This window comes from Pituophis catenifer, unplaced genomic scaffold (assembly GCF_029215685.1).
Source record: "Pituophis catenifer annectens isolate HBS135680 unplaced genomic scaffold, rPitCat1.0.hap2 SCAF_1, whole genome shotgun sequence".
NCBI classification, from domain to species: domain Eukaryota; kingdom Metazoa; phylum Chordata; class Lepidosauria; order Squamata; family Colubridae; genus Pituophis; species Pituophis catenifer.
Window position 1 is genome coordinate 184985689 of NW_027256881.1, and position 15764 is coordinate 185001452.

The window sequence follows — 15764 nt, forward strand, 5'->3', positions numbered from 1 at the left end:
CTTTCTTGTAATTTCATAGATATATCTATTTTTCTTTTTCTCCTTTTCATTTATTAATTCAAAATATTTATCGTTATTCCTCTTATAGCAAACTTGCAATATATCGAAGTAATCACCAAATGAGGCCATAGAACCTTTGCTGTTCATCAATATTTCACTCAAAGCTTTCATAAAGCTGAAGTCATTATCTGTCTTAGTCATAGCCCTGCCACATGAAGCATTTCCTGCTAATAATAAGGACATATTACTCATCAGTTTGGTACATGTTAGCCAATATGCCATAAGGATAGCTAAAACCCAGTTTTATCCAAAGCATATTTATATTATTCTATGCAAGTTAGGATCTCTAATTTTGTTATTTTTTTTCTAATCTGAAGATAACTCTTCCCTTAGTCTATCCATGCAGTACATTGATGCTCTCAAGATGCAATAATGTATATGTATATCATGTAATACATTCAAAAATTGCTTTGATTTAATAGGTAGTGTGGATACACCTGATCCTTTCTGGAAAGGTGTAGAGTCATCCAAGTACTTTTCAAATCATTTTGCTGGAAACAAGCTAATAATTAGAAGAATATACTGGAGAAGAGCCTAATGCTGAGAAAGTCTGAGGGCAAAAGAAGAAGAGGACGACAGAGAACGCGGTGGCTGGATGGAGTCACTGAAGCAGTAGGTGTGAGTTTAAATGGACTCCAGAGGATGATAGAGGACAGGAAGGCCTGGAGGAACATTGTCCATGGGGTCTCAATGCGTCAGACATGACTTTGCAATTAACAAGAACAAAAATGCTAAGGCAATTTCCTCTGCTAGCATCCTTAGCTATGTAGACAAATATATCTCAAAATTCTCATAATTTCTAACTAGCAAGAACATCTCAGGCAGTGTAAACCTAGTTCTTGCCTTTATCATAGGCATTCAGATATTAGTTGGCTCCATCCAATTTTCTGCAGTTTCTTTTACCAAACTAGGGGAAGGAAGGTTGGTGGAGAAGGGGTGAAGAAGAGTGACATTTATTGTCCTTAAAATATGTTTGGTATACGATTCTCATTAACGTATCAAGTGTTGTATGCCGTTACAAAAACGGCATACAAAAAGCAGTCATATCCAGGCATTCATTTTTCGGTATTCAATTTTCTCCAATGTATCTTTTAATGCCATTTTCAAAGTAAGAGATATTTCCAGACAGACATTAGCAGAAAACATGAATTTTGTGTCTGTTCATCCCTATTGAAATCCACTCTACCAAATAATATCATTTTATCTGAAAAGAAATACACTGTGGTTTTACCTTTCTAGAGCCATAGTGGCCAACAGCCATCCCAATTGCAAATTGCATGAGCTCTAGCCAAATATAAATAGGAGACCCCAAGTTGGAGAGTTTCTCTTAACAACAATTATTTTAAACTGTTATGGAAACAGAACTGGCAAACATTTATCAAATTGATAACTTGAATTGCTTTTCATGAACAACAATAAAAAAGAAAAGATTGACAGCATGATTCTGGTTTCTAGGAGCATGTGAATAGCTTATTGTTTATATTAAATAGAATGCCAAAAGAAACAACCAGACTTCTGCACAGATTAGCTGGTAATGGATATTCTGGGTACTTCTTTCCATTATAGACAAAGGCAGACAAACAATTTAATTATTTAGGGGAAAGAATTTAGGTCTTCAGTTTTCAGACTGCAGCGCTCTCTAAACTCTCAAGCTGCTGAAAAATAACATCCCTTTTTCCTGATTATTCAATGGATTTTCAGTAGGAATGACACTTTTTTTTTTAAATTTGATTTTATATGCCGCCCTTCTCCGGAGACTCAGGGCGGCTTACAATGCGTTAAGCAATAGCCTTCATACTTTTGTATATTTATACAAAGTCAGCTTACTGCCCCCACAAACTGGGTCCTCATTTAACCTACCTTAGAAAGGATGGTAGGCTGAGTCAACCTTGAGCCTGGTAAGGTTCGAACCTGCAGTAATTGCAGGCAGCTGTGTTAATAACAGAGTGCTCTAAACTACTGTACTACCAAGGCTCACTTCATCCCACTACATTTGAAGGAAATGGACCAGTTACATACAAGGCTGCCTACTGCTACTACTAGAACTACTAGTACTAGTACTATCAAAACCAACCACAAGATCAACAACAATGGATCATTGGATTATCTGCAACAAATTCCATTGGCCTGTAAGCAAGAACTGCAGGACCACTTTATAGATCAAGCGCAACACTCCAGATGAGAAAGACAAAAATAGTTGTGGATAGTTAGACATTGCAATATATGAGAGAGTAGAACAGAACAGAAAGAACTGGAGAAAATCACAAATACAAAGACCTGCAAATAAAAGTAGAACATTTGTGGCAAAAGATTGTACTGATAGTTATAGGTACAGATATTTTAAACAACATTAAATAATGACATCTGCCTAACCCAGATCTGAAGTCTTTGGGAAGGACTTCATAGGTGGGTAAAATGCCAAATTCAGTCTAAACATCTGGCTGACTGTGCACCCAATCATAATAGCCCACAATATTTAAGATTTTTAGATTTATCCATTGCAGTGTCTGTCAATTCTCTAGGTTCAATCAGATTTTTAAAAATCATGTAGAAAAGTATGTTTTCAATACATCATCCAGTTGAATGGCCAAAATTCAAGGCAAGAATAACTTCATTTTTTTCAGGAAATGTGCAATAAAACAATTTTAAATAGAACATATCTTTGAAGAGGAAATGTCATTCCATTTCAGATAATGGCATACACATGTCACTCACAGAGACAGGACTGAACATTTTGTTGCTTGGGAAAAGAGAATTGGGAAGATTACTTATATCTTCACACCTACCTAACATTTATAATACTTATTGGAGAGTTTACTCTTTTTTTTCTAAATTGCGTGGTGAAAACTTTGCAGTCAAATTCTGGCAATTGAGTCTTAAGTGATTCAATGGTGACAAAAATGAAGAAATGGAACCAGATAATTCTTGAGGGTCGAGGGTTTATTGGCTTCCAGATTAACACTCAAGACTGAATGGCTGTGGCTTCTGGCGTCCCGATATAGTCAGGTGGTGCCATCTCTGACTATTGGGGGCGAGTCATTGGCCCCCATGGAGAGAGCTCGCAACTTGGGTGTCCTCCTGGATGCACGGCTGTCCTTAGAAGAACACGTGACAGCCGTGGCCAGGGGGGCTTTTTATCAGGTTCACCTGATCTGCCAGTTGCGTCCCTTTCTGGATCGGGACTCCCTACACACGGTCACTCCTGCCCTCGTCACCTCCCGCCTGGACTATTGCAATGCTCTCTACATGGGGCTCCCCCTGAAGAGCACCCGGAGGCTCCAACTGGTCCAGAATGCGGCTGTGTGGGTAGTTATGGGAGCGTCATGGCGCTCCCATGTAACACCTCTTCTGTGTGAGCTGCACTGGCATCTAGTGGTCCTCCGGGTGCGATTCAAAGTATTGGTTACCACCTTTAGAGTGCTCCATGGCTTAGGACCCGGATATTTACAAGACCGCCTGCTGCTACCAATAGCCTCCCACCGGCCAACTCGCTCCCACAGAGAGGGGCTCCTCCGGGTGCCAAGCAATGTCAGCTGGCGAACCCCAAGGGGAGAGCCATCTCTGTGGGGGCTCCTGTCCTCTGGAACGAATTGCCCCCCGAGATGCGGAGGATTCCCGACTTGCACACCTTCCGCCGGGCCCTCAAGATGCTTTTATTTCAACAAGCCAGGCTGGCCTAATTTTTAAATTTTATTGTTAATTCTTTTTAAACATTTAATTGGGTTGTTTTTTTAATTATTTGGGACAAACTATTTAATATTTTTAAACTGTTTTTAACTTTTATATTTGTGGGTTTTATGCTGGCTGTACACCGCCCTGAGTCCCTCTGGGAGAAGGGCGGTATATAAATTAAATAAATAAATATAACTGGTATCAACACACACATTTAAACATGCAAAGTACAGCAGTCATTTAAATCTAGGGTGGTTTCTGTAAATTCCACTCATGCTCTATTCAAGAGGCAATGCTTAGAATAATTTTCAATACCTGCTTCTGTTGACATTTGGAGCATAATCTCTTCTGAGGAACAAACTGACACTGTATCTTTGCTTATAACAAAAAGATTAATGGCTAAAGACTTCCCCCACTCTTTTCTTCTTCCTCTATTAGTTATCATAGAAAATACATTTTACAAGAGGGTTGATATAGTAGATTCAAAACTTCAGATCTACAGATTGGATCCAATTATTTTGTGATAATTCAGATACAGACTGAAGTCTACTGTATTTCCATCGCCTTGAACAATATCTCCATAGTACACTGCCCTTTGCCTTTGGATTGATGATTTGACTGAACCTGGTGCATGTCCCCAGTGTCTAATAGGAAATAAAAAGCACTGAAACTTTATCAGTTGTTTAAGGAAAGGAACAGGGAAATATATTTTGGGGAAACCTTTTCCTGAAGGCTTTTATGGTTTTCATCATTGGGCCCTTTAAAACATGTCTGGCACTGATGAAGTAATGTCTGGCTATAATGAAACAATAGCCTTCCTTGATCTCCAGGGATAGTCAAATCTGAAGCATTAACTTTTTCATGTTGCATAAGGCCAATTCTTTTGTCTCTGCATCAGTTTACAAATTCCACAAGCCTCCTTCCCAATATGATACACATATTTTCCTGCACATTTCTTATAATATTAAAATTTGTTCCAGGAACAGCAGTTCTTGAAAGTAATTATTTCCTAATCCAATGCATTTATGTGATTATGTTGCTCTAATACACACATTTTTATGTGGACCTTTTCTTTAGATGCATTTTTGTACTTTTTTAAAAAAAATCTATATCATAATTTTTTTTAAAAAAATTCACATGTATACTTTACTTTGTTTAGGAGACTGGATTTCAAAAGATGTAAAGGAAGAATACAAATAATATAAAATGAATTTGTCATCCATCCCTCATTTTCAGAATATTACTGACTGGATTCATATCTGTGTTTCTGCAGGCTAGCTGGATATAAGTATGGACTGACCAATTTGTAAATGAGCAGGAGATGAGCCTGTGATTGAGTTTCCAATTATACAAAAAGCTTCCCATGAAATTTTCTCCTTTGTTTCTAAATTGGCTCAATCTAGGGAGATCTCCTTTAGCAAAGAAGCTACACATTTGGCAATAACTGCACGCGGCTGAGCAATGCAGGAGTAAAATGTATCCTATTTCCTATAGTCATGTAGATTCTTCTCTTTCCAAATTCCCCTGCTGGATAATTCAATCACTATGAAAGCTGCATGAGACAGTGGTTTTGATTCACCAAGATCTCAGCTTTTGAGTTTAATTTACGGCAATTTCCTTTCAGGATTCATTAATCTGAACATGAAATTGCTACCAGACTAATGTGAGGGTGTTCAAAGATTCAATTTCACCATTGTGTAACCCTTCCCCCCCCCCCCAGTAATTGTGCCAGAGGCATGGAATATAGCAGAATAAAGGGATAAGCCCTGTAAATCTTAGATCTTTACGATTCTTAGCTGCTTTGGATACAAATCAACGGAGTATGTATACATTTTTGTTTTAATGATTTTGTATTAATAGCTGCATAACATCATGTTAATCAACTACTTTCAGCATCCCAAAGAAAGGTGAATATTGTCTGAATAGGTGAGAGCCAAGGGCAAAGCCGTGATATTTGCCTTTGAGAAAATGTAGACAAAGTTGTAAATGAAACTGAAATATGTTAAAAGTACCATGATTACTAAATAAGCTTCTTTGCTAAGCCAGTATTAGAAAGGGTTTTGTGTAGATTCACATTTTAAGCTAGAAATGGAAACTGCATTGCTTTGTAAGGCTTAATATTCCTATAAAATACTACTTTCCAACTAACCTGCCTTCCACTTGGCCCAGATACATTAAATCTCATGCCTGATCCTTTTGCTTCCTTCAGTTAAACCCTCCACTTGTCTTCCTTTTTATATTCTCAGGCATTCCTTTCTATGGCCCTACAAGGAATTTCATAATTTTTATTGAGGAATATTTCAACTTCCCTGGTGCATTGCTTATAGAAACTTTCTCATCAAATCTTTTAATTTTGCCTTCCAACAGAAGAGATCATCTCAAAGCTTCTTTTACTGTCCATGTAGCTTGGAGTGTCTCACACATATTCCCTCTGTCACAATCCCCTGTTCGCTTTATCTGTCAACTTGGTTTCCAGAGCCCTGACTTCCATATATGTCCCTGAAACTACCTCAACATGCTCAGGAGAAGCAATATTCCTATCACATTTTATGGACAATGAGTAGCACAATAAATAATCAGCAGCATTCTGGAAACAGTCAGGAACAATTAGAAAACAGCTATCAACAATCAGCCAGCAATATCTATCTATCTGGCTTTACCACATTCTTCTCCTTCCAATTCCTTCTCCCTCTCCCTCTCCCTCCTCAGGTTCCTCACCCCCTCCTCACATAAAACTCCCTTGTTTATTCTCCCTATTGCTCACTTAACAAGCTTTGTCCTAAGTAAATAACTGTAAAAGCCACTGTGTCCACTCTAATGCGAACAATTTATGAGTGAATAAAAAAGAACAGAAAGCTAGTTGCTACCCATGTGCATTGACTTACTTGTATAGGTTCATGTTCAAATGTGTACTAGATGTTCTTCACCCAGCACAAAGACTTTCATCAACTAAAATTGAGAAATTGTTTTCACTCTTCCCGTAGTGCTGAAAGTTAAATGACAAAAATGTCACTTGAGTAGTATCTGGAGGAAAATTTTCCTTGTTGTAAATCTTCCTGACAAAATTGTTCAGAACACCCCAAGTCCATCTGAGCAAAATGTGCATATCTGGTACCATGTACATTTCCTTTGGAGAAAATGTAATTAAGCAATCTCATGGAAAGTAAGATGGGAAAATTGATAGTACTACTTCTCCACATTTAAACAAATAAAGGATCAAGGACCTTGGAATATAAATTGTTTTAAAAATTGCTCTGAAATATTAAGATTCATGAGCCTATCTCGAGCTTCAGCTTTGCAGAAGAAATCTTTCTAAAGATGCCCTGGATTACAAAGATCTCTTTGCAGAAGAAAACCTCCTCTGTCATCTCATCTCATCTGAAAATTAGCACACATACTCACTGTTATGATAAAGGAAATCAAATTGTATCTCTTGGGGTTAATTTTTGAACAATTCCATTTATGACTTTTATTGCTGATTAGTACTATGGGAAATGCCATGTTTGTAATTTTGTGTTTTGATTTTTTTTTTTTACATGTCTGTCTGTCTGTCTGTCTGTCTTGCTCTGTTTTGTTTAGCTTCCTAGAGTACTCTTTTCGGGCCTGGAAATGCAGACTATAAATCCATTAAGTAAATAAATCAATGTATCTTTTTTAGACTTGCCACACTAATGGCAATAATATCCACAGCTGAGAGTATTCTGTAACCCACAATGACTGACAAATGCAATATCAACCTTCTTGTCCTTGTGGAATTCAGAAAGGCAAGGAAGGAGAATAAATTCTCACCTCAGTAATGATGTGCAAATTGTTAAAGATTCTGTGCTAGATTACCCTTGGACAATGATGTTCACACTTCTGCTGTGACTAGAATTTTCCTGCTCTGGAAGAAAATACAGGTGTGAAAATATCCTAACACATGTTCGTTTATATTTCTTATTAAGTTCTCTTTCCTTCCTCATGTGGATCATTTGCCTAGTGCCTGTTTTCGGATTTTAAGATAAATTCCCCACATTTAGTATATCTTACTGATGAACGGCAAAAACAAATAAACTTTGTATTGGTTTTATTTTTCATACCAGTTTTCATTCCGTGTAATGAAAAACATGTTTATTATGTATTTAACATTTCAGCTTATATAGTTGGCCATTCAACGTGTGACTCAGAAAAGTATATGCAATTAAAATCAGCAAAGGAATAAAATATAATAAAACATATTGGGCGAGAAGCAATTTAAGCAACTAATCAAGATGGGCTTTTAAAACCTTCTGAAGGTCTCAGAAGGATGCTAATTTTTCAGAACCTTTAAAAAGATAGGCCATCCAAATCTCTAGGGGAATGTTGTTTCATTGAGCACATATGAAGAAAACATGTCTTCTGAGTCCAACCAAATGACACTGTTTAAGTGATGGGACCTTCAGCATGCCAACCTTGTCAGAGCCAAGGTAGTTGGAGACAAATGATGCTCCAAAAAACTGTAGGAAGTTACCACCCACCCATCTCCTAGAAAAATGAAATATTCTAGAAAATATTAAAAAGGCAGAATATTATATTTTCCCTACAGGAGAAACATGTTTCTAAAGACATAAACTCAGAACCTCAGCTCTCTGCCCCACAGCAGATATTTTGGTGCCAACCTATCTACTATTATAGGATATAATAAGATTAGCCCTCTACCCATCTCACCACATGGCATCTGGGAAGATTACATCACCCAGCTAGGTTCAACCAAGCCTGGGACTCAAGATAGCCTACAAAATTACCCATGCATAGCCTCCTGGGAGTCTGGCAACAAATCAGAATACATGCTCTTGCCAGAGGAACAGGGAGTTCAAATTCAAAGCCCAAGAGAGGGTCCCCCCCTCTCTCTCTCAACAACCAATGCAGCTCATAAAATAACAATCGTATATGGGAATTCCAAAGTAGTCTCATGTAAAATGCACTGTAGTAAATTAGATGAGAGGTGACTAAGAAAGGCATCCCAATACATGAGTTGGCACAAGGTGGATTTGTTCAAAAACTCTCAGAACTATGGCTACCACTTTCCACTTTCAAGGAGAGCTGTGAATCTAGGGAAACCCCCAAGTTGAGCATTGAGTCTGCCTATAACAGTGCAACTCTATCGGAACTAAGGATGAAAAAATTCAAGATCCAAGTATCTCCAAAATGTGAAGCTACTCGGTTTTCTTATGGTTGATTTTGTGCCTGGTCTTTCCAGTTTCTGGAGAACTAAGTCCAGAAGTATACAAAGATATCAAAGGCCACCAAATGATAAGGGAGCACCACACTGAATGCACCACTTCATTCCTGTCCTGCAAGAGATAAGTGTGTCCAGGCCTCTAACCTGCCTGGAAGAGACCCAGATAATGCATTTCTTCCTCTGAAGCTGAAGCCAAATAATCTTCTCAACAATATTCCCTAGAAAGTAAAAGTTGGGAAAGGCTCAGAAATTGTCCAACATTACAAATCCAGTTATAGCTTCCTGAGGAGCTACATCACTGTCTCCTTAAACACAGGTTGAACCATCCTGGAACCTTGTAAATATATCCAGCCACTTATCACCCTCCAAGAGTCCTTAACCAACCAGGTTGAATGTGGATCTAAAGATATTCATCCATATGATATTCATGATTCCAAAGGTTCTGTCTATTTTCTGAACCTCAAAACTTTCCCAGATTACAATAGCAGGTCATGCCTCAGCCTACTCATCAGAAAAAATGGAGAGCAACCAAGATGATTAGGGACTGGAGACTAAAACATATGAGGAACAGTTACAGGAACTGGGCATGGCTAGTCTAATGAAGAGAAGGACCAGGGGAGGCATGATAGCAGTGTTCCAATATTTGAGGGGCTGCCACAGAGAGGAGAGGATCAAGCTATTTTCTAAAGCACCTGAAGGCCAGACAAGGAATAATGGATAGAAATTGATCAAGGAGAGATTCAACCTAGAAATAAGGAGAAATTATCTGACAGTGAGAACAATTGACCAGTGGAATGGCTTGCCTTCGTAAATTGTGGGAGCTTCATCACTGGAGGCTTTTAAGCAGAGATTGGACTGCCATTTGTCAGAAATGCTTGGTGGGGGGTTGGACTAGATGATCTACAGTACAAGGTCCCTTATAACTCTGTTAATCTGTTAAAAAGAACATGGAAAGTTGGAATGCAGCTCAGAGCAAATATGAGTGAATTTATCTAGCATGTTCCACAAAAAGTCCTCACAGCAGCCCTTTGGGTGATCTTATGACCCTGCTTTCAGAGAAGAACATAATGTCAGAGATACTTTCATGGGTGAAGTGAGTGTGATATTTTCTCACGTCTTTATTTACAAGGTTTCATGGTGCAAACATCTCTCGAGAGGACTGTAGCTTCCTATGTTTCCATTCAGTCAAAAAAGGAACTTGCAGAACTTTTGTCACTGGACTTTTTCAGATTGGAAAGTGTTTGGGGGGGGCAGAGTTTTCTATAAAAGAGGTACTTGCTGCTCCTGATGGTGCTTCACTATTAATAGTAGCAGAATGGCTCAACTGGGTTGTGTGAAAATAAGCATTTGGTTCATCATCCTGATAGTTAGAAAAGAACTCTTATTTTTGTCTAGCCAGTTATTCTTCAAAAGAGAAGAAATCATGAAGTTCAGACACAAAATGAAAAAGAAAATAATCTCTCTTAAAGGTATCAGTGAGGCTCAAAAAGCTTTCATTCTAACTGGATTATCTAAAAGTTTATTTATGTAAGGTAATGCTAAGTACCTAAGAACTGAGGCTTAGTTAAAAAGTCAGATTGTTTGTTTGTTTGTTCATCCATGGATACGATTTGGTGCCACCTGACACTAAGTGATTTAGGATGGCTCACAATCCACCAAGGATAAAAAACAATGTAACCAGAAAGAGAAGTCAGAAAGAGTGAGAAATATCACAGCAAGTCATTGTGAAATATTGTAATTTGTCTTAGACTCCGATTCCAGCCATGCATTATAATATCAGATTTATTAAATTAAGTGATAACATTTGTAATGCCTCAAACCAAATTCATTCAGTGCTCAGTTACAAATTATGGGCAATTAGATAGGTTTTTAATCCCAGAGAATAGCAGAGTTTTAATAAATCATGTTCCTCATTTACATCAAAGGCTCAGGTTTGTCCAGAGCTTCTTTGCAATATTCTCTTTTAATGAACAAATCACAGTAATATTATTTGTGTATTTATTTTGCCAGTGAATCAAACTGAGCCCTGGGAAAACACTTGATCATGGGTAATGATCCAGCACCTGGGAAACATTGCATGTTGCTAAACAATTAATATTAAAATATGTTATTGAAATACATATTTCAAAAGGAGTTTATTGTATTGCCCTTTAGGGTGCATAGTTAAAATTTACTGAGTTTGAATCTGAAATATACATATAAAGCAATAAAGTTCATTGAACAGAGTGAGATTTATTTCTGAATAAAAATTATATATGATTATATTATGAGGGTTGAATGAAAAGTAATATTTCCATTGTTAAATGGCTTATAACAGGTGGCAGAACTGATGCACTAGAAGGTCTAACATGTCCTTTAGTATCTGGTCTTTCACTTCAGTTGTCAAAAATTCCTGTGAGAAAAGGCTGTGTTGCTATCTACATGAAATGGAATTCTGCAGTGAATAGTCCTTAATGCATTTTAAGGAATGTACTGTTGAATTTTTTATGGCCGAACATGTCCCTCTAAATTCTAATAATTGAAATTTACCTCACCAAATGCAGGTTGTTTATGGTGACAATGTGTGGATGTAAGTACTGTATAACCCTGGGATAGATAGATAGATAGATAGATAGATAGATAGATAGATAGATAGACAGACAGACAGACAGACACAGACAGACACAGACAGACAAAGAATTGATTTGTGTGACCAAGAATGAATTAAGCAAATTGCCTTTAACTAACAAATTTCACATGAGAAAGGTTGATGAACTGTTTAAAGACAATTGATGAAACACTAAAAAAAAAATTGTCAGTGTGACTATTAAGATTATTATATTTATTATTATTATTATTATATTCTTATTAGAAGATACGTTAAGAGGGAGAAATGAATAGATGTATTATGCTCATTATTATTATTGTAAGGTTAGAGAATCAGTACCAATGTAAAGAATACTGTGGTAAATTTTGATTGTTGTTGCACAGAGATATTTGTATCCAGACGACACACTGTTTAATGGAAGATGGAATGTTTAAGTTAAAATTAAAAAAAAAAATTAAAAAAAAGAAAGAAAGAAAATTGTCAGTGTTGGCATTTGACGAGGACATGTGGGTCACCTGAGATGTAGATTCTCTTTGGTATCAAAAAGTTTGTGTAAGATGGGTTCCCTGCAGAGTTAAAACTTTAAACATTTTAAAACATTTAAAACATTTACTAATAATTGTTGTTACACTGTAAGAAAAAAGATGAGCAATTCCTTCATAGTATCATAACAACCAATGAAACATAAGGTGATAATTATGAGTCAGAAAAGAAGCATTTGTTCATAGAATGTCATTGCAAAGCTTCATCTGCAAATCAATCAATGCATCAATCAATAAACTGTTGAGAGAAAATTTATGGTCACAGGTTTGGAGTATCCAGATCTTGTTATACAAATGGATTTCCTTGAATCTGACACGACTATGAACATACAATGCTACATGCAACATCCAAAACTTTGAAAGAACAATTAAACAGAATCTGGAAACAGAAAAGGGGACTTTTGTTGCAATATAATAATGCTAGTCCTCACACCTCATAAGCCACCAGAAGAGGCAATTCCAAAGTTGGATTTCCCAGTCTGATCATCCACCATGGAGTCCAGACTTGGTACTTTTTAAGTTTCACTCCCCCCCCCTCAAAAAAAATTATAGGAGTACCTTTGTTTGACATAAATAAGGAGATAGAAAGAACTGCTGGGACTTGATTGAAAAATACTCATTTCAAAGATTATTTTCCTGTTTCGTTTGATAAAATATCATTTTCTGAATTAAAATTATGGAGGAGGAGCTGTTGTTTTTTTGATCGCTCAATCGATAGATTGATAAACATTTAAGCCATGGAATCCTTTCAAAAAATTTGCTTCAGAATGTGCAGAAGTGAAATAAATAAAGGCACAGACAATGCAGCTTACAAAACTGCTATCTAAGCCTGAAAAAAGAGCTGTAGCTGCTTTAATTGATTTGAAGAGAAGTGCTTTTTATCAACCAGTGTCTTGTAAATCATCTCTTTGAAAGGATGTGAACTTTTCTAACATCAAGGGAAACCTTTACAGTCTCATCTAAAAATGTAAATTTTCTTCTCTCATGCCTTTACATATGGTCTTTTACATATATAAAATAATACAGCCAAAATAAATATTACCACCATTAAACAAAAAACAAAATAAAACTTTGAGAGTCCTAACTCCTTTCAACCAAAATCTGGGGAATAAAGGAAGCAACCAAGTTGTTCCACATCAAATGTCAAGCGTGTACCAGCAAATCACTTTGGACGTGAAACTTGGATTGCCTCAAAGGCATCTGAGTTGCTTTCTTACTTGATCAAATTGATGACAGAATTAAAACCTATAACACGCATCTTTCAAAACTTCAAGAATATTTTTAAAGTAGACATTTTCATGATACTTCAAATATGGACTAAAGAACTGGAATCTCTGGAAAAACCTGATCAATGGATTTGTATCCTAATCAATGGATTTGTATCCTAATCAATGGATTTGTACACACACACACACACACACCAAAAAAATTGCACTTAGGATATATTGGACTCACTAAAGAATGTATTTGAAAAGATGGATATCAAATTTGCTATGGAGTGGTGTAAAAAACATGTGGGTTCAAACATGATATGGCCATATGATTATTTGGTATCTTTTGTGGGTTAGTAATGTATATAAATTCCGGGAGGTGGCTCAGTGACTAAGATGCTGAGCTTGTCGATCAGAAGGTTGGCAGTTCAGTGGTTTGAATCCCTAGTGCTGAGTAACGGGGTGAGCTCCCGTTACTTGCCCCAGCTTCTGCCAACCTAGCAGTTCGAAAGCACATAAAAAAATGCAAGTAGGTTCCCTTTGGTGGGAAGGTAACAGTGCTCTGTATACCTTTGGCATTTAGTCATGCCACCCACATGACCACGGAGACATCTTTGGACAGCGTTGGCTCTTTGGCTTAGAAATGGAGATGAGCACCATCCCCTAGATGGTCGGGAACGACTAACACTAACACGCATGTGCGGGGGAACCTTTACCTTTACCTAGTGTATATAAGTAGATTTATGGGACACTCATTAAATGTTAAAGTGTTAAAGATAACATGGCTCAGGGCCAGGTTATATTCGAGACCGCCTTCTGTCGCATAGCTCCCAGCGACCGGTAAGATCCCACAGAGTTGGTCTCCTCCAAGTCCCATCAGCTAAACAATGCCGGCTGGCGGGCCCGCGGGGGAGAGCCTTCTCTGTGGCTGCCCCAGCTCTCTGGAACCAGTTACCTCCTGAGGTCCAGACCATCCCCACCCTATTGGCCTTCCGAAAAGTGGTGAAGACCTGCCCCAGGCCTCGGCAGGCCTAGGGCCGTTGATCTCGCTCTTGTGATCTGGCGAGATCCGGCCATGAATGGTGTGAATGAGTTTTTAATGTTTTTAATTTTTCAATGTTTTTTTATAATGATTTTTTAAAATGTATTGTGAGCCGCCCTGAGTCTTCGGAGAGGGGTAGTATATAAATTGAATTAATTAAATTAATTAAAATTAAATTAATGAAATGTTCAGCTATATACCAAAGCTTTAGAATTTGACTGTTTATCAGGAATTATGGTTATGTTGAGCATGGTATAGTATGAATATATTATTGAAATAGTTGATAAGTATAAAGTATAAGACAGATATTTTTTTTCTTCTTTCATACTTTTCTTTCCAGGACATAGGCCTGTCCTTTATTGTGACCAACACATAGTGATATTTCCTTGAAATATATGTTTTACATGAGAGGTCCTTGGTGCTCTCTGAGCTTGCTTATTTTCTTGCAGACATTTCATTACCCAAACATCAGTACTGATGATGTTACCTAGTTTGGGTAATGAAACATCCTCAAGAAAACAAGCAAGCTCTGAGAGCACCAAGAGCACCCTCTTTGCCAACCCTGAGCTACCAATATTCTCCTTTGTTAATATGTTTACATATACTCAGCAATAAAAATAAATGGATGCATTGAGCACATCTGTTGGTGCTTCGGGCAATTGTTTTAAAGAGAGATTTAAAGATAGTTTGACAGTGGGGCTCTTAGGCTATGCACATTAAATCCATATCTACCTCTGGCAAACAGATCTGCAAGGTTTTGGATTGTTTCAAACATCTTGACAGCCACAGGCGAGGAAGGAATGAAACTAATATGTCATCACTAAAAGTGATGCCTCTCAAATTACTCCCAGCTAGGGTTAGGGAGAAATGCATTTTGTTCATATTTTAGCAGGAATCAACCTAATTTGCAGTTCACCAACTAATATGGAAAGCAGTTATCGTTGAGGTTTCACACATTTTAAAATTATGAACTGCATGTTCTCATAGAAACAAAATATGTGCAAAAATGCATACATTTGGGGAAATTCATACCAAAGGGCATATATTACTGAGATTACTCCCATTTATACTCCTCAGTCATTATATAAATAAATAAGGAAAAATATGTGAAAAATAAGTATAAATTTTCACATACTCAATGAAAAAAAATCATATATGGTGGTAGAAAGGAATTTTTCTGGGAACAAATACAAGACTATTCAAAGTAAAAATAATGTGGGGTTTTTTGCATCTTTCTTCCAGCTTTCTTAAAACTAGTCAGTTTGATGTTTTTAATTTCTTGCTCTACCCACATCATTTTGTCTTCTCCATCCGTTAGTGGAAAGAACTATTTAATGAAGAAAACCTGGCCTCTTGGTCAGAAATTATTATTGTTTGGTTGGGCCAAAAAGTTATTTTCATAAAAAATGTGAAGCCAAGACAGCCAGATATATCACTATCATTACAATAG